This window comes from Ranitomeya imitator, chromosome 1, assembly GCF_032444005.1.
Source record: "Ranitomeya imitator isolate aRanImi1 chromosome 1, aRanImi1.pri, whole genome shotgun sequence".
Classification (NCBI taxonomy): Eukaryota; Metazoa; Chordata; class Amphibia; order Anura; family Dendrobatidae; genus Ranitomeya; species Ranitomeya imitator.
The window spans coordinates 584,628,733-584,655,209 of record NC_091282.1 but is presented as its reverse complement, the minus strand read 5'-3'; positions in this window follow the sequence as shown (position 1 = coordinate 584,655,209).

Genomic DNA, 26,477 nt, shown 5'->3' with positions numbered 1-26,477 from the left:
TATGGTGTAGAGTGTAGGGTATAGAGTGTAGGGTATAAAGTGTAGAGTGTAGGGTATAGAGTGTAGGGTATAGAGTGTAGGGTATACTGTGTAGAGTGTAGGGTATAGAGTGTAAGGTATAGAGGGTAGGGTACAGAGTGTATGGTGTAGAGTGTAGGGTATAGAGTGTAGGGTATAGAGTGTAGTGTATAAAGTGTAGAGTGTAGGGTATAGAGTGTAGGGTATAGAGTGTATGGTATAGAGTGTAGGGTATAGAGTGTAGAGTGTAAGGTATAGAGTGTAGGGTATACTGTGTAGAGTGTAGGGTATAGAGTGTAAGGTATAGAGGGTAGGGTATAGAGTGTATGGTGTAGAGTGTAGGGTATAGAGTGTAGGGTATAGAGTGTAGGGTATAAAGTGTAGAGTGTAGGGTATAGAGTGTAGGGTATAGAGTGTAGGGTATACTGTGTAGAGTGTAGGGTATAGAGTGTAAGGTATAGAGGGTAGGGTATAGAGTGTATGGTGTAGAGTGTAGGGTATAGAGTGTAGGGTATAGAGTGTAGGGTATAGAGTGTAGAGTGTAGGGTATAGAGTGTAGGGTATAGAGTGTAAGGTGTAGAGTGTAGGGTATCGAGTGTAGGGTATAGGGTGTAGGGTATAGAGTGTAGGGTGTAGATTGTAGGGTATAGAGTGTAGGGTATAGAGTGTAGGGTATAGAGTGTAGGGTATAGCGTGTAGGGTATAGAGTGTAGGGTATAGAGTGTAGGGTATAAAGTGTAGAGTGTAGGGTATAGAGTGTAGGGTATAGAGTGTAGGGTATAGAGTGTAAAGTGTAGAGTGTAGGGTGTAGAGTGTAGGGTATAGAGTGTAGGGTATAGAGTGTAGGGTATAGAGTGTAGGTTATAAAGTGTAGAGAGTAGGATATAGAGTGTAGGGTATAGAGTGTAGGGTATAAAGTGTAGAGTGTAGGGTATAGAGTGTAGGGTATAGAGTGTAGGGTATAGAGTGTAGGGTATAGAGTGTAGAGTGTAGGGTATAGAGTGTAGGGTATAGAGTGGAGGGTATAGAGTGTAGGGTATAGAGTGTAGGGTATAAAGTGTAGAGTGTAGGTTATAGAGTGTAGGGTATAGAGTGTAGGGTATAGTGTGTAGAGTGTAGAGTGTAGGGTATAGAGTGTAGGGTATAGAGTGTATGGTATAGAGTGTAGGGTATAGAGTGTAGAGTGTAGGGTATAGAGTGTAGGGTATACTGTGTAGAGTGTAGGGTATAGAGTGTAAGGTATAGAGGGTAGGGTATAGAGTGTATGGTGTAGAGTGTAGGGTATAGAGTGTAGGGTATAAAGTGTAGAGTGTAGGGTATAGAGTGTAGAGTATAGAGTGTAGGGTATACTGTGTAGAGTGTAGGGTATAGAGTGTAAGGTATAGAGGGTAGGGTACAGAGTGTATGGTGTAGAGTGTAGGGTATAGAGTGTAGGGTATAGAGTGTAGTGTATAAAGTGTAGAGTGTAGGGTATAGAGTGTAGGGTATAGAGTGTATGGTATAGAGTGTAGGGTATAGAGTGTAAGGTATAGAGGGTAGGGTATAGAGTGTATGGTGTAGAGTGTAGGGTATAGAGTGTAGGGTATAGAGTGTAGGGTATAAAGTGTAGAGTCTAGGGTATAGAGTGTAGGGTATAGAGTGTAGGGTATACTGTGTAGAGTGTAGGGTATAGAGTGTAAGGTATAGAGGGTAGGGTATAGAGTGTATGGTGTAGAGTGTAGGGTATAGAGTGTAGGGTATAGAGTGTAGGGTATAGAGTGTAGAGTGTAGGGTATAGAGTGTAGGGTATAGAGTGTAAGGTGTAGAGTGTAGGGTATCGAGTGTAGGGTATAGGGTGTAGGGTATAGAGTGTAGGGTGTAGATTGTAGGGTATAGAGTGTAGGGTATAGAGTGTAGGGTATAGAGTGTAGGGTATAGCGTGTAGGGTATAGAGTGTAGGGTATAGAGTGTAGGGTATAAAGTGTAGAGTGTAGGGTATAGAGTGTAGGGTATAGAGTGTAGGGTATAGAGTGTAAAGTGTAGAGTGTAGGGTGTAGAGTGTAGGGTATAGAGTGTAGGGTATAGAGTGTAGGGTATAGAGTGTAGGGTATAGAGTGTAGAGTGTAGTGTATAGAGTGTAGGGTATAGAGTGTATGGTATAGAGTGTAGGGTATAGAGTGTAGAGGGTAGGGTATAGAGTGTAGGGTATAATGTGTAGAGTGTAGTGTATAGAGTGTAGGGTATAGAGTGTATGGTATAGAGTGTAGGGAATAGAGTGTAGAGTGTAGGGTATAGAATGTATGGTATAGAGTGTAGGGTATAGAGTGTAGAGTGTAGGGTATAGAGTGTAGGGTATAGAGTGTAGGGTATAGAGTGTAGAGTGTAGGGTATAGAGTGTAGAGTGTAGGGATTAGAGTGTAGGGTATAGAGTGTGGGGTATAGAGTGTAGAATGTACAGTATAGAGTGTAGGGTATAGAGTATAGAGTGTAGTGTATAGAGTGTAGGGTATAGAGTGTATGGTATAGAGTGTAGGGTATAGAGTGTAGAGGGTAGGGTATAGAGTGTAGGGTATAATGTGTAGAGTGTAGTGTATAGAGTGTAGGGTATAGAGTGTATGGTATAGAGTGTAGGGAATAGAGTGTAGAGTGTAGGGTATAGAATGTATGGTATAGAGTGTAGGGTATAGAGTGTAGAGTGTAGTGTATAGAGTGTAGGGTATAGAGTGTATGGTATAGAGTGTAGGGTATAGAGTGTAGAGGGTAGGGTATAGAGTGTAGGGTATAATGTGTAGAGTGTAGTGTATAGAGTGTAGGGTATAGAGTGTATGGTATAGAGTGTAGGGAATAGAGTGTAGAGTGTAGGGTATAGAATGTATGGTATAGAGTGTAGGGTATAGAGTGTAGAGTGTAGGGTATAGAGTGTAGGGTATAGAGTGTAGGGTATAGAGTGTAGAGTGTAGGGTATAGAGTGTAGAGTGTAGGGATTAGAGTGTAGGGTATAGAGTGTGGGGTATAGAGTGTAGAATGTACAGTATAGAGTGTAGGGTATAGAGTATAGAGTGTAGGGTATAGAGTGTAGGGTATAGAGTGTAAAGTGTAGAGTGTAGGATATAGAGTGTAGAGTGTAGGGTATAGAGTGTAGGGCATAGAGTGTATGGAATAGAGTGTAGGGTATAGAGTTTAGAGTGTAGGGTATAGAGTGTGAGGTATAGAGCGTAGGGTGTAGGGTATAGAGTGTAGGGTATAGAGTGTAAGGTATAAAGTGAAGGGTGTAGAGTGTAGGGGATAGATTGTAGGGTATAGAGTGTAGGGTATAGAGGGTAGGGTATAGAGTGTATGATGTAGAGTGTAGAGTGTAGGGTATATAGTGTAGGGTATAGAGTGTAGGGTATAGAGTGCATGGTATAGAGTGTAGGGTATAGAGTGTAAGGTATAAAGTGTAGGGTGTAGAGTGTAGGGTATAGAGTGTAGGGTATAGAGTGTAGGGTATAGAGTGTAGGGTATAGAGTGTAGGGTATAGAGTGTAGAGTGTAGGGTATAGAGTGTAAGGTATAGAGTGTAGGGTTTAGAGAGTAGGGTATAGAGTGTAGAGTGTAGGGTATAGAGTGTAGAGTGTAGGGTATAGAGTGTAGGGTATAGAGTGTAGAGTGTAGGGTATAGAGTGTAGGGTTTAGAGAGTAGGGTATAGAGTGCAGAGTGTGGGGTAGAGAGTGTAGAGTGTAGGGTATAGAGTGTAGGTTATAGAGTGTAGGGTATAGAGTGTAGGTTATAGAGTGTAAGGTATAGAGTGTAGAGTTTTGGGTGTAGAGTGTAGGGTATAGAGTGTATGTTATAGAGTGTAGGGTATAGAGTGCAGAGTGTAGGGTATAGTGTGTAGGGTATAGAGTGTAGGGTATAGAGTGTATGGTATAGAGTGTAGGGTATAGAGTGTAGAGTGTAGGGTATAGAGTGTAGGGTATAGAGTGTAGGGTTTAGATTGTAGGGTATAGAGTGTAGAGTATAGGGTATAGAGTGTAGGGTATAGAGTGTATGGTATAGAGTGTAGAGTGTAGGGTATAGAGTGTATAGTGTAGGGTATAGAGTGTATGGTATAGAGTGTAGGGAATAGAGTGTAGAGTGTAGAGTATATAGTGTATGGTATAGAGTGTAGGGTATAGAGTGTAGAGTGTAGGGTATAGAGTGTAGGGTATAGAGTGTAGGATATAGAGTGTAGAGTGTAGGGTATAGAGTGTATGGTATAGAGTGTAGGGCATAGAGTATAGAGGGTAGGGTATAGAGTGTAGGGTATAATGTGTAGAGTGTAGTGTATAGAGTGTAGGGTATAGAGTGTATGGTATAGAGTGTAGGGAATAGAGTGTAGAGTGTAGGGTATAGAATGTATGGTATAGAGTGTAGGGTATAGAGTGTAGAGTGTAGGGTATAGAGTGTAGGGTATAGAGTGTAGGGTATAGAGTGTAGAGTGTAGAGTGTAGAGTGTAGGGATTAGAGTGTAGGGTACAGAGTGTGGGGTATAGAGTGTAGAATGTACAGTATAGAGTGTAGGGTATAGAGTATAGAGTGTAGGGTATAGAGTGTAGGGTATAGAGTGTAAAGTGTAGAGTGTAGGGTATAGAGTGTAGAGTGTAGGGTATAGAGTGTGAGGTATAGAGCGTAGGGTGTAGGGTATAGAGTGTAGGGTATAGAGTGTAAGGTATAAAGTGAAGGGTGTAGAGTGTAGGGGATAGATTGTAGGGTATAGAGTGTAGGGTATAGAGGGTAGGGTATAGAGTGTATGATGTAGAGTGTAGAGTGTAGGGTATATAGTGTAGGGTATAGAGTGTAGGGTATAGAGTGCATGGTATAGAGTGTAGGGTATAGAGTGTAAGGTATAAAGTGTAGGGTGTAGAGTGTAGGGTATAGAGTGTAGGGTATAGAGTGTAGGGTATAGAGTGTAGGGTATAGAGTGTAGGGTATAGAGTGTAGAGTGTAGGGTATAGAGTGTAAGGTATAGAGTGTAGGGTTTAGAGAGTAGGGTATAGAGTGTAGAGTGTAGGGTATAGAGTGTAGAGTGTAGGGTATAGAGTGTAGGGTATAGAGTGTAGAGTGTAGGGTATAGAGTGTAGGGTTTAGAGAGTAGGGTATAGAGTGCAGAGTGTGGGGTAGAGAGTGTAGAGTGTAGGGTATAGAGTGTAGGTTATAGAGTGTAGGGTATAGAGTGTAGGTTATAGAGTGTAAGGTATAGAGTGTAGAGTTTTGGGTGTAGAGTGTAGGGTATAGAGTGTATGTTATAGAGTGTAGGGTATAGAGTGCAGAGTGTAGGGTATAGTGTGTAGGGTATAGAGTGTAGGGTATAGAGTGTATGGTATAGAGTGTAGGGTATAGAGTGTAGAGTGTAGGGTATAGAGTGTAGGGTATAGAGTGTAGGGTTTAGATTGTAGGGTATAGAGTGTAGAGTATAGGGTATAGAGTGTAGGGTATAGAGTGTATGGTATAGAGTGTAGAGTGTAGGGTATAGAGTGTATAGTGTAGGGTATAGAGTGTATGGTATAGAGTGTAGGGAATAGAGTGTAGAGTGTAGAGTATATAGTGTATGGTATAGAGTGTAGGGTATAGAGTGTAGAGTGTAGGGTATAGAGTGTAGGGTATAGAGTGTAGGATATAGAGTGTAGAGTGTAGGGTATAGAGTGTATGGTATAGAGTGTAGGGCATAGAGTATAGAGGGTAGGGTATAGAGTGTAGGGTATAATGTGTAGAGTGTAGTGTATAGAGTGTAGGGTATAGAGTGTATGGTATAGAGTGTAGGGAATAGAGTGTAGAGTGTAGGGTATAGAATGTATGGTATAGAGTGTAGGGTATAGAGTGTAGAGTGTAGGGTATAGAGTGTAGGGTATAGAGTGTAGGGTATAGAGTGTAGAGTGTAGGGTATAGAGTGTAGAGTGTAGGGATTAGAGTGTAGGGTACAGAGTGTGGGGTATAGAGTGTAGAATGTACAGTATAGAGTGTAGGGTATAGAGTATAGAGTGTAGGGTATAGAGTGTAGGGTATAGAGTGTAAAGTGTAGAGTGTAGGGTATAGAGTGTAGAGTGTAGGGTATAGAGTGTAGGGCATAGAGTGTATGGAATAGAGTGTAGGGTATAGAGTTTAGAGTGTAGGGTATAGAGTGTGAGGTATAGAGCGTAGGGTGTAGGGTATAGAGTGTAGGGTATAGAGTGTAAGGTATAAAGTGAAGGGTGTAGAGTGTAGGGGATAGATTGTAGGGTATAGAGTGTAGGGTATAGAGGGTAGGGTATAGAGTGTATGATGTAGAGTGTAGAGTGTAGGGTATAGAGTGTAGGGTATAGAGTGCATGGTATAGAGTGTAGGGTATAGAGTGTAAGGTATAAAGTGTAGGGTGTAGAGTGTAGGGTATAGAGTGTAGGGTATAGAGTGTAGGGTATAGAGTGTAGGGTATAGAGTGTAGGGTATAGAGTGTAGAATGTCGGGTATAGAGTGTAAGGTATAGAGTGTAGGGTTTAGAGAGTAGGGTATAGAGTGTAGAGTGTAGGGTATAGAGTGTAGAGTGTAGGGTATAGAGTGTAGGGTATAGAGTGTAGAGTGTAGGGTATAGAGTGTAGGGTTTAGAGAGTAGGGTATAGAGTGCAGAGTGTGGGGTAGAGAGTGTAGAGTGTAGGGTATAGAGTGTAGGTTATAGAGTGTAGGGTATAGAGTGTAGGTTATAGAGTGTAAGGTATAGAGTGTAGAGTTTTGGGTGTAGAGTGTAGGGTATAGAGTGTATGTTATAGAGTGTAGGGTATAGAGTGCAGAGTGTAGGGTATAGTGTGTAGGGTATAGAGTGTAGGGTATAGAGTGTATGGTATAGAGTGTAGGGTATAGAGTGTAGAGTGTAGGGTATAGAGTGTAGGGTATAGAGTGTAGGGTTTAGATTGTAGGGTATAGAGTGTAGAGTATAGGGTATAGAGTGTAGGGTATAGAGTGTATGTTATAGAGTGTAGAGTGTAGGGTATAGAGTGCATAGTGTAGGGTATAGAGTGTATGGTATAGAGTGTAGGGAATAGAGTGTAGAGTGTAGAGTATATAGTGTATGGTATAGAGTGTAGGGTATAGAGTGTAGAGTGTAGGGTATAGAGTGTAGGGTATAGAGTGTAGGATATAGAGTGTAGAGTGTAGGGTATAGAGTGTAGGGTATAGAGTGTAGGGTATAGAGTGTAGGATGTAGAGTGTAGGGTATAGAGTGCAAGGTATAGAGTGTAGTGTATAGAGTGTATGTTATAGAGTGTAGGGTATAGAGTGTAGAGTGTAGGGTATAGAGTAGGGTATAGAGTGTAGGGTATAGATTGTAGGGTATAGAGTGTAGAGTGTAGGGTATAGAGTGTAGGGTATAGAATGTATGGTATAGAGTGTAGAGTGTAGGGTATAGACTGTAGGGTATAGAGTGTATGGTATAGAGTGTATGGTATAGAGTGTAGGGTATAGAGTGTAGGGTATAGAGAGTAGGGTATACAGTGTAGGGTATAGATTGTAGGGTATAGAATGTAGAGTGTAGGGTATAGGGTGTAAGGTATAGAGTGTATGTTATAGAGCGTAGAGTGTAGGGTATAGAGTGTATAGTGTAGGGTATTGAGTGTAGGGTATAGAGTGTATGGTATAGAGTGTAGGGAATAGAGTGTAGAGTGTAGGGTATGGAGTGTATGGTATAGAGTGCAGGGTATAGAGTGTAGAGTGTAGGGTATAGAGTGTAGGGTATAGAGTGTAGGGTATAGAGTGTAGGGTATAGAGTGTAGAGTGTAGGGTATAGAGTGTAGGGTATAGAGTGTAGGGTATAGAGTGTAGAGTGTAGGGATTAGAGTGTAGGGTATAGAGTGTAGGGTATAGAGTGTAGAATGTCCGGTATAGAGTGTAGGGTATAGAGTATAGAGTGTAGGGTATAGAGTGTAGGGTATAGAGTGTAAAGTGTAGAGTGTAGGGTATAGAGTGTAGAGTGTAGGGTATAGAGTATAGGGTATAGAGTGTATGGAATAGAGTGTAGGGTATAGAGTGTAGAATGTAAGGTATAGAGTGTAGGGTATAGAGCGTAGGGTGTAGGGTATAGAGTGTAGGGTATAGAGTGTAGGGTATAGAGTGTAGAGTGTAGGGTATAGAGTGTATGGTATGGAGTGTAGGGTGTAGAGTGTTGGGTATAGAGTGTATGGTATACAGTTTAGAGTGTAGAGTGTAGGGTATAGAGTGTAGGGTATAGAGTGTATGGTATAGAGTGTAGTGTATAGAGTGTAGAGTGTAGGGTATAGAGTGTAGGGTATAGAGTGTAGGATATAGAGTGTATAGTGTAGGGTATAGAGTGTATGGTGTAGAGTGTAGGGTATAGAGTGTATAGTGTAGGGTATAGAGTGTAGGGTATAGAGTGTATAGTATAGAGTGTAGGGTTTAGAGTGTAGGGTATAGAGTGTAGAGTGTGGGGTATAGAGTGTATGGTATAGAGTGTATGGTATAGAGTGTATGGTGTAGAGTGTATGGTATAGAGTGTAGGGTATAGAGTGTATGGTATAGAGTGTAGGGTATAGAGTGTAGAGTGTAGGGTATAGAGTGTAGGGTATAGAGTGTAGGGTATAGAGTGTAGGGTAAAGATTGTAGGGTATAGAGTGTAGAGTGTAGGGTATAGAGTGTAGGGTATAGAGTGTATGGTATAGAGTGTAGAGTGTAGGGTATAGAGTGTATAGTGTAGGGTATAGAGTGTAGGGTAGAGAGTGTATGGTATAGAGTGTAGGGTGTAGAGTGTAGGGTATAGAGTGTAGAGTGTAGGGTATAGAGTGTAGAGTGTAGGGTATAGAGTGTAGGGTATAGAGTGTAGAGTGTAGGGTATAGAAAGTAGGGTATAGAGTTTAAAGTGTATGGTATAGAGTGTAGGAGACAGAGTGTATGGTATAGAGTGTATGGTATAGAGTGTAGGGTAGAGAGTGTAGGGTATAGAGTGTAGAGTGTAGGGTATATAATGTAGGGTGTAGAGTGTAGGGTATAGAGTGTAGGGTATAGAGTGTAGAGTGTATGGTATAGAGTGTAGGGGATAGAGTGTATGGTATAGAGTGTATGGTATAGAGTGTATGGTATAGATTGTAGGGTATAGAGTGTAGGGTATAGAGTGTAGAGTGTAGGGTATAGAGTGTAGAGTGTAGGGTATAGAGTGTAGGGTATAGAGTGTAGGGTATAGAGTGTAGGGTGTAGACTGTAGGGTATAAAGTGTAGGGTATAGGGTGTAGGGTATAGAGTGTAGGGTGTAGAGTGTAGGGTATAGAGTGTAGGGTATAGAGTGTAGGGTATAGAGTGTAGGGTATAGCGTGTAGGGTATAGAGTGTAGGGTATAGAGTAGGGTATAGAGTGTAGGGTATAAAGTGTAGAGTGTAGGGTATAGAGTGTAGGGTATAGAGTGTAGAGTGTAGGGTATAGAGTGTAGGGTATAGAGTGTAGAGTGTAGTGTATAGAAAGTAGGGTATAGAGTTTAAAGTGTATGGTATAGAGTGTAGGGGACAGAGTGTATGGTATAGAGTGTATGGTATAGAGTGTAGGGTAGAGAGTGTAGGGTATAGAGTGTAGAGTGTAGGGTATATAGTGTAGGGTGTAGAGTGTAGGGTATAGAGGGTAGGGTATAGAGTGTAGAGTGTATGGTATAGAGTGTAGGGGATAGAGTGTATGGTATAGAGTGTATGGTATAGATTGTAGGGTATAGAGTGTAGGATATAGAGTGTAGGGTATAGAGTGTAGGGTATAGAGTGTATGGAATAGAGTGTAGGGTATAGAGTGTAGAATGTAAGGTATAGAGTGTAGGGTATAGAGCGTAGGGTGTAGGGTATAGAGTGTAGGGTATAGAGTGTAGGGTATAGAGTGTAGAGTGTAGGGTATAGAGTGTATGGTATGGAGTGTAGGGTGTAGAGTGTTGGGTATAGAGTGTATGGTATACAGTTTAGAGTGTAGAGTGTAGGGTATAGAGTGTAGGGTATAGAGTGTATGGTATAGAGTGTAGTGTATAGAGTGTAGAGTGTAGGGTATAGAGTGTAGGGTATAGAGTGTAGGATATAGAGTGTATAGTGTAGGGTATAGAGTGTATGGTGTAGAGTGTAGGGTATAGAGTGTATAGTGTAGGGTATAGAGTGTAGGGTATAGAGTGTATAGTATAGAGTGTAGGGTTTAGAGTGTAGGGTATAGAGTGTAGAGTGTGGGGTATAGAGTGTATGGTATAGAGTGTATGGTATAGAGTGTATGGTGTAGAGTGTATGGTATAGAGTGTAGGGTATAGAGTGTATGGTATAGAGTGTAGGGTATAGAGTGTAGAGTGTAGGGTATAGAGTGTAGGGTATAGAGTGTAGGGTATAGAGTGTAGGGTAAAGATTGTAGGGTATAGAGTGTAGAGTGTAGGGTATAGAGTGTAGGGTATAGAGTGTATGGTATAGAGTGTAGAGTGTAGGGTATAGAGTGTATAGTGTAGGGTATAGAGTGTAGGGTAGAGAGTGTATGGTATAGAGTGTAGGGTGTAGAGTGTAGGGTATAGAGTGTAGAGTGTAGGGTATAGAGTGTAGAGTGTAGGGTATAGAGTGTAGGGTATAGAGTGTAGAGTGTAGGGTATAGAAAGTAGGGTATAGAGTTTAAAGTGTATGGTATAGAGTGTAGGAGACAGAGTGTATGGTATAGAGTGTATGGTATAGAGTGTAGGGTAGAGAGTGTAGGGTATAGAGTGTAGAGTGTAGGGTATATAATGTAGGGTGTAGAGTGTAGGGTATAGAGTGTAGGGTATAGAGTGTAGAGTGTATGGTATAGAGTGTAGGGGATAGAGTGTATGGTATAGAGTGTATGGTATAGAGTGTATGGTATAGATTGTAGGGTATAGAGTGTAGGGTATAGAGTGTAGAGTGTAGGGTATAGAGTGTAGAGTGTAGGGTATAGAGTGTAGGGTATAGAGTGTAGGGTATAGAGTGTAGGGTGTAGACTGTAGGGTATAAAGTGTAGGGTATAGGGTGTAGGGTATAGAGTGTAGGGTGTAGAGTGTAGGGTATAGAGTGTAGGGTATAGAGTGTAGGGTATAGAGTGTAGGGTATAGCGTGTAGGGTATAGAGTGTAGGGTATAGAGTAGGGTATAGAGTGTAGGGTATAAAGTGTAGAGTGTAGGGTATAGAGTGTAGGGTATAGAGTGTAGAGTGTAGGGTATAGAGTGTAGGGTATAGAGTGTAGAGTGTAGTGTATAGAAAGTAGGGTATAGAGTTTAAAGTGTATGGTATAGAGTGTAGGGGACAGAGTGTATGGTATAGAGTGTATGGTATAGAGTGTAGGGTAGAGAGTGTAGGGTATAGAGTGTAGAGTGTAGGGTATATAGTGTAGGGTGTAGAGTGTAGGGTATAGAGGGTAGGGTATAGAGTGTAGAGTGTATGGTATAGAGTGTAGGGGATAGAGTGTATGGTATAGAGTGTATGGTATAGATTGTAGGGTATAGAGTGTAGGATATAGAGTGTAGGGTATAGAGTGTACAGTGTAGGGTATAGAGTGTAGGGTATAGAGTGTAGGGTATAGAGTGTAGGGTGTAGAGTGTAGGGTATAGAGTGTAGGGTATAGGGTGTAGGGTATAGAGTGTAGGGTGTAGAGTGTAGGGTATAGAGTGTAGGGTATAGAGTGTAGGGTATAGAGTGTAGGGTATAGCGTGTAGGGTATAGAGTGTAGGGTATAGAGTGTAGGGTATAGAGTGTAGGGTATAAAGTGTAGAGTGTAGGGTATAGAGTGTAGGGTATAGAGTGTAAAGTGTAGAGTGTAGGGTGTAGAGTGTAGAGTGTAGGGTATAGAGTGGAGGGTATAGAGTGTAGGGTATAGAATGTAGGGTATAAAGTGTAGAGTGTAGGGTATAGAGTGTAGGGCATAGAGTGTAGGTTATAGAGTGTAGAGTGTAGGGTATAGAGTGTAGGGTATAGAGTGTAGGGTATAGAGTGTAGGGTATAGAGTGTAGGGTATAAAGTGTAGAGTGTAGGGTATAGAGTGTAGGGTATAGAGTGTAGGGTATAGAGTGTAGGGTATAGAGTGTAGGGTATAGAGTGTAGAGTGTAGGGTATAGAGTGTAGGGTATAGAGTGTAGGGTATAGAGTGTAGGGTATAGAGTGTAGGGTATAGAGTGTAGGGTATAAAGTGTAGAGTGTAGGGTATAGAGTGTAGGGTATAGAGTGTAGGGTATAGAGTGTAGAGTGTAGGGTATAGAGTGTAGGGTATAGAGTGTATGGTATAGAGTGTAGGGTATAGAGTGTAGAGTGTAGGGTATAGAGTGTAGGGTATACTGTGTAGAGTGTAGGGTATAGAGTGTAAGGTATAGAGGGTAGGGTATAGAGTGTATGTTGTAGAGTGTAGGGTATAGAGTGTAGGGTATAGAGTGTAGGGTATAGAGTGTATGGTAGAGAGTGTAGGGTGTAGAGTGTAGGGTATAGAGTGTAGAGTGTAGGGTATAGAGTGTAGAGTGTAGGGTATAGAGTGTAGGTTATAGAGTGTAGAGTGTAGGGTATAGAAAGTAGGGTATAGAGTTTAAAGTGTATGGTATAGAGTGTAGGGGACAGAGTGTATGGTATAGAGTGTATGGTATAGAGTGTAGGGTAGAGAGTGTAGGGTATAGAGTGTAGAGTGTAGGGTATATAGTGTAGGGTGTAGAGTGTAGGGTATAGAGTGTAGGGTATAGAGTGTAGAGTGTATGGTATAGAGTGTAGGGGATAGAGTGTATGGTATAGAGTGTATGGTATAGAGTGTATGGTATAGATTGTAGGGTATAGAGTGTAGGGTATAGAGTGTAGAGTGTAGGGTATAGAGTGTAGAGTGTAGGGTATAGAGTGTAGGGTATAGAGTGTAGGGTATAGAGTGTAGGGTGTAGAGTGTAGGGTATAGAGTGTAGGGTATAGGGTGTAGGGTATAGAGTGTAGGGTGTAGAGTGTAGGGTATAGAGTGTAGGGTATAGAGTGTAGGGTATAGAGTGTAGGGTATAAAGTGTAGAGTGTAGGGTATAGAGTGTAGGGTATAGAGTGTAATGTGTAGAGTGTAGGGTGTAGAGTGTAGAGTGTAGGGTATAGAGTGGAGGGTATAGAGTGTAGGGTATAGAATGTAGGGTATAAAGTGTAGAGTGTAGGGTATAGAGTGTAGGGTATAGAGTGTAGGTTATAGAGTGTAGAGTGTAGGGTATAGAGTGTTGGGTATATAGTGTAGGGTATAGAGTGTAGGGTATAGAGTGTAGGGTATAGAGTGTAGGGTATAAAGTGTAGAGTGTAGGGTATAGAGTGTAGGGTATAGAGTGTAGGGTATAGCGTGTAGGGTATAGAGTGTAGGGTATAGAGTGTAGAGTGTAGGGTATAGAGTGTAGGGTATAGAGTGCAGGGTATAGAGTGTAGGGTATAGAGTGTAGGGTATAAAGTGTAGAGTGTAGGGTATAGAGTGTAGGGTATAGAGTGTAGAGTGTAGGGTATAGAGTGTAGGGTATAGAGTGTATGGTATAGAGTGTAGGGTATAGAGTGTAGAGTGTAGGGTATAGAGTGTAGGGTATACTGTGTAGAGTGTAGGGTATAGAGTGTAAGGTATAGAGGGTAGGGTATAGAGTGTATGTTGTAGAGTGTAGGGTATAGAGTGTAGGGTATAGAGTGTAGGGTATAGAGTGTATGGTATAGAGTTTAGGGTATAGAGTGTAGGGTATAGAGTGTAAGCTATAAAGTGTAGCGTGTAGAGTGTAGGGTATAGAGTGTAGGGTATAGAGTGTTTGGTATAGAGTGTAGGGTATAGAGTGTAGGGTATACAGTGTAGAGTGTAGGTTATAGAGTGTAGGGTATAAAATGTAAGCTATAAAGTGTAGGGTGTAGAGTGTAGGGTATAGAGTGTAGGGTATAGAGTGTAGGGTATAGAGTGTATGGAATAGAGTGTAGGGTATAGAGTGTAGAGTGTAGGGTATAGAGTGTAGGGTATAGAGCGTAGGGTGTAGGGTATAGAGTGTAGCGTATAGAGTGTAGGGTATAGAGTGTATGGTATACAGTTTAGAGTGTAGAGTGTAGGGTATAGAGTGTAGGGTATAGAGTGTATGGTATAGAGTGTAGGGTATAGAGTGTAGAGTGTAGGGTATAGAGTGTAGGGTATAGAGTGTAGGATATAGAGTGTATGGTATAGAGTGTAGGTTATAGAGTGTAGAGTGTATGGAATAGAGTGTAGGGTATAGAGTTTAGAGTGTAGGGTATAGAGTGTGAGGTTTAGAGCGTAGGGTGTAGGGTATAGAGTGTAGGGTATAGAGTGTAAGGTATAAAGTGAAGGGTGTAGAGTGTAGGGGATAGATTGTAGGGTATAGAGTGTAGGGTATAGAGGGTAGGGTATAGAGTGTATGATGTAGAGTGTAGAGTGTAGGGTATATAGTGTAGGGTATAGAGTGTAGGGTATAGAGTGCATGGTATAGAGTGTAGGGTATAGAGTGTAAGGTATAAAGTGTAGGGTGTAGAGTGTAGGGTATAGAGTGTAGGGTATAGAGTGTAGGGTATAGAGTGTAGGGTATAGAGTGTAGAGTGTAGGGTATAGAGTGTAAGGTATAGAGTGTAGGGTTTAGAGAGTAGGGTATAGAGTGTAGAGTGTAGGGTATAGAGTGTAGAGTGTAGGGTATAGAGTGTAGGGTATAGAGTGTAGAGTGTAGGGTATAGAGTGTAGGGTTTAGAGAGTAGGGTATAGAGTGCAGAGTGTGGGGTAGAGAGTGTAGAGTGTAGGGTATAGAGTGTAGGTTATAGAGCGTAGGGTATAGAGTGTAGGTTATAGAGTGTAAGGTATAGAGTGTAGAGTTTTGGGTGTAGAGTGTAGGGTATAGAGTGTATGTTATAGAGTGTAGGGTATAGAGTGCAGAGTGTAGGGTATAGTGTGTAGGGTATAGAGTGTAGGGTATAGAGTGTATGGTATAGAGTGTAGGGTATAGAGTGTAGAGTGTAGGGTATAGAGTGTAGGGTATAGAGTGTAGGGTTTAGATTGTAGGGTATAGAGTGTAGAGTATAGGGTATAGAGTGTAGGGTATAGAGTGTATGGTATAGAGTGTAGAGTGTAGGGTATAGAGTGTATAGTGTAGGGTATAGAGTGTATGGTATAGAGTGTAGGGAATAGAGTGTAGAGTGTAGAGTATATAGTGTATGGTATAGAGTGTAGGGTATAGAGTGTAGAGTGTAGGGTATAGAGTGTAGGGTATAGAGTGTAGGATATAGAGTGTAGAGTGTAGGGTATAGAGTGTATGGTATAGAGTGTAGGGTATAGAGTGTAGAGGGTAGGGTATAGAGTGTAGGGTATAATGTGTAGAGTGCAGTGTATAGAGTGTAGGGTATAGAGTGTATGGTATAGAGTGTAGGGAATAGAGTGTAGAGTGTAGGGTATAGAATGTATGGTATAGAGTGTAGGGTATAGAGTGTAGAGTGTAGGGTATAGAGTGTAGGGTATAGAGTGTAGGGTATAGAGTGTAGAGTGTAGGGTATAGAGTGTAGAGTGTAGGGATTAGAGTGTAGGGTACAGAGTGTGGGGTATAGAGTGTAGAATATACAGTATAGAGTGTAGGGTATAGAGTATAGAGTGTAGGGTATAGAGTGTAGGGTATAGAGTGTAAAGTGTAGAGTGTAGGGTATAGAGTGTAGAGTGTAGGGTATAGAGTGTAGGGCATAGAGTGTATGGAATAGAGTGTAGGGTATAGAGTTTAGAGTGTAGGGTATAGAGTGTGAGGTATAGAGCGTAGGGTGTAGGGTATAGAGTGTAGGGTATAGAGTGTAAGGTATAAAGTGAAGGGTGTAGAGTGTAGGGGATAGATTGTAGGGTATAGAGTGTAGGGTATAGAGGGTAGGGTATAGAGTGTATGATGTAGAGTGTAGAGTGTAGGGTATATAGTGTAGGGTATAGAGTGTAGGGTATAGAGTGCATGGTATAGAGTGTAGGGTATAGAGTGTAAGGTATAAAGTGTAGGGTGTAGAGTGTAGGGTATAGAGTGTAGGGTATAGAGTGTAGGGTATAGAGTGTAGAGTGTCGGGTATAGAGTGTAAGGTATAGAGTGTAGGGTTTAGAGAGTAGGGTATAGAGTGTAGAGTGTAGGGTATAGAGTGTAGAGTGTAGGGTATAGAGTGTAGGGTATAGAGTGTAGAGTGTAGGGTATAGAGTGTAGGGTTTAGAGAGTAGGGTATAGAGTGCAGAGTGTGGGGTAGAGAGTGTAGAGTGTAGGGTATAGAGTGTAGGTTATAGAGTGTAGGGTATAGAGTGTAGGTTATAGAGTGTAAGGTATAGAGTGTAGAGTTTTGGGTGTAGAGTGTAGGGTATAGAGTGTATGTTATAGAGTGTAGGGTATAGAGTGCAGAGTGCAGGGTATAGTGTGTAGGGTATAGAGTGTAGGGTATAGAGTGTATGGTATAGAGTGTAGGGTATAGAGTGTAGAGTGTAGGGTATAGAGTGTAGGGTATAGAGTGTAGGGTTTAGATTGTAGGGTATAGAGTGTAGAGTATAGGGTATAGAGTGTATGGTATAGAGTGTATGGTATAAAGTGTAGAGTGTAGGGTATAGAGTGTATAGTGTAGGGTATAGAGTGTATGGTATAGAATGTAGGGAATAGAGTGTAGAGTGTAGAGTATATAGTGTATGGTATAGAGTGTAGGGTATAGAGTGTAGAGTGTAGGGTATAGAGTGTAGGGTATAGAGTGTAGGATATAGAGTGTAGAGTGTAGGGTATAGAGTGTAGGGTATAGAGTGTAGGGTATAGAGTGTAGGATGTAGAGTGTAGGGTATAGAGTGCAAGGTATAGAGTGTAGTGTATAGAGTGTATGTTATAGAGTGTAGGGTATAGAGTGTAGAGTGTAGGGTATAGAGTAGGGTATAGAGTGTAGGGTATAGATTGTAGGGTATAGAGTGTAGAGTGTAGGGTATAGAGTGTAGGGTATAGAATGTATGGTATAGAGTGTAGAGTGTAGGGTATAGACTGTAGGGTATAGAGTGTATGGTATAGAGTGTATGGTATAGAGTGTAGGGTATAGAGTGTAGGGTATAGAGAGTAGGGTATAGAGAGTAGGGTATACAGTGTAGGGTATAGATTGTAGGGTATAGAGTGTAGAGTGTAGGGTATAGGGTGTAAGGTATAGAGTGTATGTTATAGAGCGTAGAGTGTAGGGTATAGAGTGTATAGTGTAGGGTATTGAGTGTAGGGTATAGAGTGTATGGTATAGAGTGTAGGGAATAGAGTGTAGAGTGTAGGGTATGGAGTGTATGGTATAGAGTGCAGGGTATAGAGTGTAGAGTGTAGGGTATAGAGTGTAGGGTATAGAGTGTAGGGTATAGAGTGTAGGGTATAGAGTGTAGAGTGTAGGGTATAGAGTGTAGGGTATAGAGTGTAGGGTATAGAGTGTAGAGTGTAGGGATTAGAGTGTAGGGTATAGAGTGTAGGGTATAGAGTGTAGAATGTCCGGTATAGAGTGTAGGGTATAGAGTATAGAGTGTAGGGTATAGAGTGTAGGGTATAGAGTGTAAAGTGTAGAGTGTAGGGTATAGAGTGTAGAGTGTAGGGTATAGAGTGTAGGGTATAGAGTGTATGGAATAGAGTGTAGGGTATAGAGTGTAGAGTGTAAGGTATAGAGTGTAGGGTATAGAGCGTAGGGTGTAGGGTATAGAGTGTAGGGTATAGAGTGTAGGGTATAGAGTGTAGAGTGTAGGGTATAGAGTGTATGGTATGGAGTGTAGGGTGTAGAGTGTTGGGTATAGAGTGTATGGTATACAGTTTAGAGTGTAGAGTGTAGGGTATAGAGTGTAGGGTATAGAGTGTATGGTATAGAGTGTAGTGTATAGAGTGTAGAGTGTAGGGTATAGAGTGTAGGGTATAGAGTGTAGGATATAGAGTGTATAGTGTAGGGTATAGAGTGTATGGTGTAGAGTGTAGGGTATAGAGTGTATAGTGTAGGGTATAGAGTGTAGGGTATAGAGTGTATAGTATAGAGTGTAGGGTTTAGAGTGTAGGGTATAGAGTGTAGAGTGTGGGGTATAGAGTGTATGGTATAGAGTGTATGGTATAGAGAGTATGGTGTAGAGTGTATGGTATAGAGTGTAGGGTATAGAGTGTATGGTATAGAGTGTAGGGTATAGAGTGTAGAGTGTAGGGTATAGAGTGTAGGGTATAGAGTGTAGGGTATAGAGTGTAGGGTAAAGATTGTAGGGTATAGAGTGTAGAGTGTAGGGTATAGAGTGTAGGGTATAGAGTGTATGGTATAGAGTGTAGAGTGTAGGGTATAGAGTGTATAGTGTAGGGTATAGAGTGTAGGGTATAGAGTGTATGGTATAGAGTGTAGGGAATAGATTGTAGAGTGTATGGTATAGAGTGTAGGGTATAGAGTGTAGAGTGTAGGGTATAGAGTGTAGGGTATAGAGTGTAGGGTATAGAGTGTAGGGTGTAGAGTGTAGGGTATAGAGTGTAGGGTATAGAGTGTAGGGTATAGAGTGTAGAGTGTAGGGATTAGAGTGTAGGGTATAGAGTGTAGGGTATAGAGTGTAGAATGTACGGTATAGAGTGTAGGGTATAGAGTATAGAGTGTAGGGTATAGAGTGTAAAGTGTAGAGTGTAGGGTATAGAGTGTAGAGTGTAGGGTATAGAGTGTAGGGTATAGAGTGTATGGAATAGAGTGTAGGGTATAGAGTGTAGAGTGTAGGGTATAGAGTGTAGGGTATAGAGCGTAGGGTGTAGGGTATAGAGTGTAGGGTAAAGAGTGTAGGGTATAGAGTGTAGAGTGTAGGGTATAGAGTGTATGGTATAGAGTGTAGGGTGTAGAGTGTAGGGTATAGAGTGTAGAGTGTAGGGTATAGAGTGTAGAGTGTAGGGTATAGAGTGTAGGGTATAGAGTGTAGAGTGTAGGGTATAGAAAGTAGGGTATAGAGTTTAAAGTGTATGGTATAGAGTGTAGGGGACAGAGTGTATGGTATAGAGTGTATGGTATAGAGTGTAGGGTAGAGAGTGTAGGGTATAGAGTGTAGAGTGTAGGGTATAGTATAGGGTGTAGAGTGTAGGGTATAGAGTGTAGGGTATAGAGTGTAGAGTGTATGGTATAGAGTGTAGGGGATAGAGTGTATGGTATAGAGTGTATGGTATAGAGTGTATGGTATAGATTGTAGGGTATAGAGTGTAGGGTATAGAGTGTAGAGTGTAGGGTATAGAGTGTAGAGTGTAGGGTATATAGTGTAGGGTGTAGAGTGTAGGGTATAGAGTGTAGGGTATAGAGTGTAGAGTGTATGGTATAGAGTGTATGGTATAGAGTGTATGGTATAGATTGTAGGGTATAGAGTGTAGGGTATAGAGTGTAGAGTGTAGGGTATAGAGTGTAGAGTGTAGGGTATATAGTGTAGGGTGTAGAGTGTAGGGTATAGAGTGTAGGGTATAGAGTGTAGAGTGTATGGTATAGAGTGTAGGGGATAGAGTGTATGGTGTAGAGTGTATGGTATAGAGTGTAGGGTATAGAGTGTATGGTATAGAGTGTAGGGTATAGAGTGTAGAGTGTAGGGTATAGAGTGTAGGGTATAGAGTGTAGGGTATAGAGTGTAGGGTAAAGATTGTAGGGTATAGAGTGTAGAGTGTAGGGTATAGAGTGTAGGGTATAGAGTGTATGGTATAGAGTGTAGAGTGTAGGTTATAGAGTGTATAGTGTAGGGTATAGAGTGTAGGGTATAGAGTGTATGGTATAGAGTGTAGGGAATAGATTGTAGAGTGTATGGTATAGAGTGTAGGGTATAGAGTGTAGAGTGTAGGGTATAGAGTGTAGGGTATAGAGTGTAGGGTATAGAGTGTAGGGTGTAGAGTGTAGGGTATAGAGTGTAGGGTATAGAGTGTAGGGTATAGAGTGTAGAGTGTAGGGATTAGAGTGTAGGGTATAGAGTGTAGGGTATAGAGTGTAGAATGTACGGTATAGAGTGTAGGGTATAGAGTATAGAGTGTAGGGTATAGAGTGTAAAGTGTAGAGTGTAGGGTATAGAGTGTAGAGTGTAGGGTATAGAGTGTAGGGTATAGAGTGTATGGAATAGAGTGTAGGGTATAGAGTGTAGAGTGTAGGGTATAGAGTGTAGGGTATAGAGCGTAGGGTGTAGGGTATAGAGTGTAGGGTAAAGAGTGTAGGGTATAGAGTGTAGAGTGTAGGGTATAGAGTGTATGGTATAGAGTGTAGGGTGTAGAGTGTAGGGTATAGAGTGTAGAGTGTAGGGTATAGAGTGTAGAGTGTAGGGTATAGAGTGTAGGGTATAGAGTGTAGAGTGTAGGGTATAGAAAGTAGGGTATAGAGTTTAAAGTGTATGGTATAGAGTGTAGGGGACAGAGTGTATGGTATAGAGTGTATGGTATAGAGTGTAGGGTAGAGAGTGTAGGGTATAGAGTGTAGAGTGTAGGGTATATAGTGTAGGGTGTAGAGTGTAGGGTATAGAGTGTAGGGTATAGAGTGTAGAGTGTATGGTATAGAGTGTAGGGGATAGAGTGTATGGTATAGAGTGTATGGTATAGAGTGTATGGTATAGATTGTAGGGTATAGAGTGTAGGGTATAGAGTGTAGAGTGTAGGGTATAGAGTGTAGAGTGTAGGGTATAGAGTGTAGGGTATAGAGTGTAGGGTATAGAGTGTAGGGTGTAGAGTGTAGGGTATAGAGTGTAGGGTATAGGTTGTAGGGTATAGAGTGTAGGGTGTAGAGTGTAGGGTATAGAGTGTAGGGTATAGAGTGTAGGGTATAGAGTGTAGGGTATAGCGTGTAGGGTATAGAGTGTAGGGTATAGAGTGTAGGGTATAGAGTGTAGGGTATAAAGTGTAGAGTGTAGGGTATAGAGTGTAGGGTATAGAGTGTAAAGTGTAGAGTGTAGGGTGTAGAGTGTAGGGTATAGAGTGGAGGGTATAGAGTGTAGGGTATAGAATGTAGGGTATAAAGTGTAGAGTGTAGGGTATAGAGTGTAGGGTATAGAGTGTAGGTTATAGAGTGTAGAGTGTAGGGTATAGAGTGTAGGGTATAGAGTGTAGGGTGTAGGGTATAGAGTGTAGGGTATAAAGTGTAGAGTGTAGGGTATAGAGTGTAGGGTATAGAGTGTAGGGTATAGAGTGTAGGGTATAGAGTGTAGAGTGTAGGGTATAGAGTGTAGGGTATAGAGTGTAGGGTATAGAGTGTAGGGTATAGAGTGTAGGGTATAGAGTGTAGTGTATAAAGTGTAGAGTGTAGGGTATAGAGTGTAGGGTATAGAGTGTAGGGTATAGAGTGTAGAGTGTAGGGTATAGAGTGTAGGGTATAGAGTGTATGGTATAGAGTGTAGGGTATAGAGTGTAGAGTGTAGGGTATAGAGTGTAGGGTATACTGTGTAGAGTGTAGGGTATAGAGTGTAAGGTATAGAGGGTAGGGTATAGAGTGTATGTTGTAGAGTGTAGGGTATAGAGTGTAGGGTATAGAGTGTAGGGTAGAGAGTGTATGGTATAGAGTGTAGGGTGTAGAGTGTAGGGTATAGAGTGTAGAGTGTAGGGTATAGAGTGTAGAGTGTAGGGTATAGAGTGTAGGGTATAGAGTGTAGAGTGTAGGGTATAGAAAGTAGGGTATAGAGTTTAAAGTGTATGGTATAGAGTGTAGGAGACAGAGTGTATGGTATAGAGTGTATGGTATAGAGTGTAGGGTAGAGAGTGTAGGGTATAGAGTGTAGAGTGTAGGGTATATAATGTAGGGTGTAGAGTGTAGGGTATAGAGTGTAGGGTATAGAGTGTAGAGTGTATGGTATAGAGTGTAGGGGATAGAGTGTATGGTATAGAGTGTATGGTATAGAGTGTATGGTATAGATTGTAGGGTATAGAGTGTAGGGTATAGAGTGTAGAGTGTAGGGTATAGAGTGTAGAGTGTAGGGTATAGAGTGTAGGGTATAGAGTGTAGGGTATAGAGTGTAGGGTGTAGACTGTAGGGTATAAAGTGTAGGGTATAGGGTGTAGGGTATAGAGTGTAGGGTGTAGAGTGTAGGGTATAGAGTGTAGGGTATAGAGTGTAGGGTATAGAGTGTAGGGTATAGCGTGTAGGGTATAGAGTGTAGGGTATAGAGTAGGGTATAGAGTGTAGGGTATAAAGTGTAGAGTGTAGGGTATAGAGTGTAGGGTATAGAGTGTAGAGTGTAGGGTATAGAGTGTAGGGTATAGAGTGTAGAGTGTAGTGTATAGAAAGTAGGGTATAGAGTTTAAAGTGTATGGTATAGAGTGTAGGGGACAGAGTGTATGGTATAGAGTGTATGGTATAGAGTGTAGGGTAGAGAGTGTAGGGTATAGAGTGTAGAGTGTAGGGTATATAGTGTAGGGTGTAGAGTGTAGGGTATAGAGTGTAGGGTATAGAGTGTAGAGTGTATGGTATAGAGTGTAGGGGATAGAGTGTATGGTATAGAGTGTATGGTATAGATTGTAGGGTATAGAGTGTAGGATATAGAGTGTAGGGTATAGAGTGTAGAGTGTAGGGTATAGAGTGTAGGGTATAGAGTGTAGGGTATAGAGTGTAGGGTGTAGAGTGTAGGGTATAGAGTGTAGGGTATAGGGTGTAGGGTATAGAGTGTAGGGTGTAGAGTGTAGGGTATAGAGTGTAGGGTATAGAGTGTAGGGTATAGAGTGTAGGGTATAGCGTGTAGGGTATAGAGTGTAGGGTATAGAGTGTAGGGTATAGAGTGTAGGGTATAAAGTGTAGAGTGTAGGGTATAGAGTGTAGGGTATAGAGTGTAAAGTGTAGAGTGTAGGGTGTAGAGTGTAGAGTGTAGGGTATAGAGTGGAGGGTATAGAGTGTAGGGTATAGAATGTAGGGTATAAAGTGTAGAGTGTAGGGTATAGAGTGTAGGGCATAGAGTGTAGGTTATAGAGTGTAGAGTGTAGGGTATAGAGTGTAGGGTATAGAGTGTAGGGTATAGAGTGTAGGGTATAGAGTGTAGGGTATAAAGTGTAGAGTGTAGGGTATAGAGTGTAGGGTATAGAGTGTAGGGTATAGAGTGTAGGGTATAGAGTGTAGGGTATAGAGTGTAGAGTGTAGGGTATAGAGTGTAGGGTATAGAGTGTAGGGTATAGAGTGTAGGGTATAGAGTGTAGGGTATAGAGTGTAGGGTATAAAGTGTAGAGTGTAGGGTATAGAGTGTAGGGTATAGAGTGTAGGGTATAGAGTGTAGAGTGTAGGGTATAGAGTGTAGGGTATAGAGTGTATGGTATAGAGTGTAGGGTATAGAGTGTAGAGTGTAGGGTATAGAGTGTAGGGTATACTGTGTAGAGTGTAGGGTATAGAGTGTAAGGTATAGAGGGTAGGGTATAGAGTGTATGTTGTAGAGTGTAGGGTATAGAGTGTAGGGTATAGAGTGTAGGGTATAGAGTGTATGGTAGAGAGTGTAGGGTGTAGAGTGTAGGGTATAGAGTGTAGAGTGTAGGGTATAGAGTGTAGAGTGTAGGGTATAGAGTGTAGGTTATAGAGTGTAGAGTGTAGGGTATAGAAAGTAGGGTATAGAGTTTAAAGTGTATGGTATAGAGTGTAGGGGACAGAGTGTATGGTATAGAGTGTATGGTATAGAGTGTAGGGTAGAGAGTGTAGGGTATAGAGTGTAGAGTGTAGGGTATATAGTGTAGGGTGTAGAGTGTAGGGTATAGAGTGTAGGGTATAGAGTGTAGAGTGTATGGTATAGAGTGTAGGGGATAGAGTGTATGGTATAGAGTGTATGGTATAGAGTGTATGGTATAGATTGTAGGGTATAGAGTGTAGGGTATAGAGTGTAGAGTGTAGGGTATAGAGTGTAGAGTGTAGGGTATAGAGTGTAGGGTATAGAGTGTAGGGTATAGAGTGTAGGGTGTAGAGTGTAGGGTATAGAGTGTAGGGTATAGGGTGTAGGGTATAGAGTGTAGGGTGTAGAGTGTAGGGTATAGAGTGTAGGGTATAGAGTGTAGGGTATAGAGTGTAGGGTATAGAGTGTAGGGTATAAAGTGTAGAGTGTAGGGTATAGAGTGTAGGGTATAGAGTGTAATGTGTAGAGTGTAGGGTGTAGAGTGTAGAGTGTAGGGTATAGAGTGGAGGGTATAGAGTGTAGGGTATAGAATGTAGGGTATAAAGTGTAGAGTGTAGGGTATAGAGTGTAGGGTATAGAGTGTAGGTTATAGAGTGTAGAGTGTAGGGTATAGAGTGTTGGGTATATAGTGTAGGGTATAGAGTGTAGGGTATAGAGTGTAGGGTATAGAGTGTAGGGTATAAAGTGTAGAGTGTAGGGTATAGAGTGTAGGGTATAGAGTGTAGGGTATAGCGTGTAGGGTATAGAGTGTAGGGTATAGAGTGTAGAGTGTAGGGTATAGAGTGTAGGGTATAGAGTGCAGGGTATAGAGTGTAGGGTATAGAGTGTAGGGTATAAAGTGTAGAGTGTAGGGTATAGAGTGTAGGGTATAGAGTGTAGGGTATAGAGTGTAGAGTGTAGGGTATAGAGTGTAGGGTATAGAGTGTATGGTATAGAGTGTAGGGTATAGAGTGTAGAGTGTAGGGTATAGAGTGTAGGGTATACTGTGTAGAGTGTAGGGTATAGAGTGTAAGGTATAGAGGGTAGGGTATAGAGTGTATGTTGTAGAGTGTAGGGTATAGAGTGTAGGGTATAGAGTGTAGGGTATAGAGTGTATGGTATAGAGTTTAGGGTATAGAGTGTAGGGTATAGAGTGTAAGCTATAAAGTGTAGCGTGTAGAGTGTAGGGTATAGAGTGTAGGGTATAGAGTGTTGGGTATAGAGTGTAGGGTATAGAGTGTAGGGTATACAGTGTAGAGTGTAGGTTATAGAGTGTAGGGTATAAAATGTAAGCTATAAAGTGTAGGGTGTAGAGTGTAGGGTATAGAGTGTAGGGTATAGAGTGTAGGGTATAGAGTGTATGGAATAGAGTGTAGGGTATAGAGTGTAGAGTGTAGGGTATAGAGTGTAGGGTATAGAGCGTAGGGTGTAGGGTATAGAGTGTAGCGTATAGAGTGTAGGGTATAGAGTGTATGGTATACAGTTTAGAGTGTAGAGTGTAGGGTATAGAGTGTAGGGTATAGAGTGTATGGTATAGAGTGTAGGGTATAGAGTGTAGAGTGTAGGGTATAGAGTGTAGGGTATAGAGTGTAGGATATAGAGTGTATGGTATAGAGTGTAGGTTATAGAGTGTAGAGTGTAGGGTATAGAGTGTAGGGTATAGAGTGTAGGGTATAGAGTGTAAGGTATAGATTGTAGGGTATAGAGTGTATAGCGTAGAGTATAGAGTGTAGGGTATAGAGTGTATGGTGTAGAGTGTAGGGTATAGAGTGTATAGTGTAGGGTAATGAGTGTAGGGTATAGAGTGTATAGTATAGAGTGTAGGGTATAGAGTGTAGGGTATATAGTGTAGAGTGTGGGGTATAGAGTGTATGGTATAGAGTGTATGGTGTAGAGTGTATGGTATAGAGTGTATGGTATAGAGTGTATGGTATAGAGTGTAGGGTATAGAGTGTAGAGTGTAGGGTATAGAGTGTAGGGTATAGAGTGTAGGTTATAGAGTGTAGGGTATAGATTGTAGGGTAAAGAGTGTAGAGTGTAGGGTATAGAGTGTAGGGTATAGAGTGTATGGTATAGAGTGTAGGGTATAGATTGTAGGGTGTAGAGTGTAAAGTATAGAGTGTAGGGTATAGAGTGTAGGGTGTAGAGTGTAGAGTGTAGGGATTAGAGTGTAGGGTATAGAGTGTAGGGTATAGAGTGTAGAATGTAGGGTATAGAGTGTAGGGTATAGAGTGTTGGGTATAGAGTGTAGGGTATAGAGTGTAGGGTATACAGTGTAGAGTGTAGGGTATAGAGTGTAGGGTATAAAATGTAAGCTATAAAGTCTTGGGTGTAGAGTGTAGGGTATAGAGTGTAGGGTATAGAGTGTAGGGTATAGAGTGTATGGAATAGAGTGTAGGGTATAGAGTGTAGAGTGTAGGGTATAGAGTGTAGGGTATAGAGCGTAGGGTGTAGGGTATAGAGTGTAGCGTATAGAGTGTAGGGTGTAGAGTGTAGGGTATAGAGTGTATGGTATACAGTTAAAGTGTAGAGTGTAGGGTATAGAGTGTAGGGTATAGAGTGTATGGTATAGAGTGTAGGGTATAGAGTGTAGAGTGTAGTGTATAGAATGTAGGGTATAGAGTGTAGGGTATAGAGTGTATGGTATAGAGTGTAGGGTATAGAGTGTAGAGTGTAGGGTATAGAGTGTAGGGTATAGAGTGTAGGATATAGAGTGTATGGTATAGAGTGTAGGTTATAGAGTGTAGAGTGTAGGGTATAGAGTGTAGGGTATAGAGTGTAGGGTATAGAGTGTAAGGTATAGATTGTAGGGTATAGAGTGTATAGCGTATAGTATAGAGTGTAGGGTATAGAGTGTATGGTGTAGAGTGTAGGGTATAGAGTGTATAGTGTAGGGTATAGAGTGTAGGGTATAGAGTGTATAGTATAGAGTGTAGGGTATAGAGTGTAGGGTATAGAGTGTAGAGTGTGGGGTATAGAGTGAA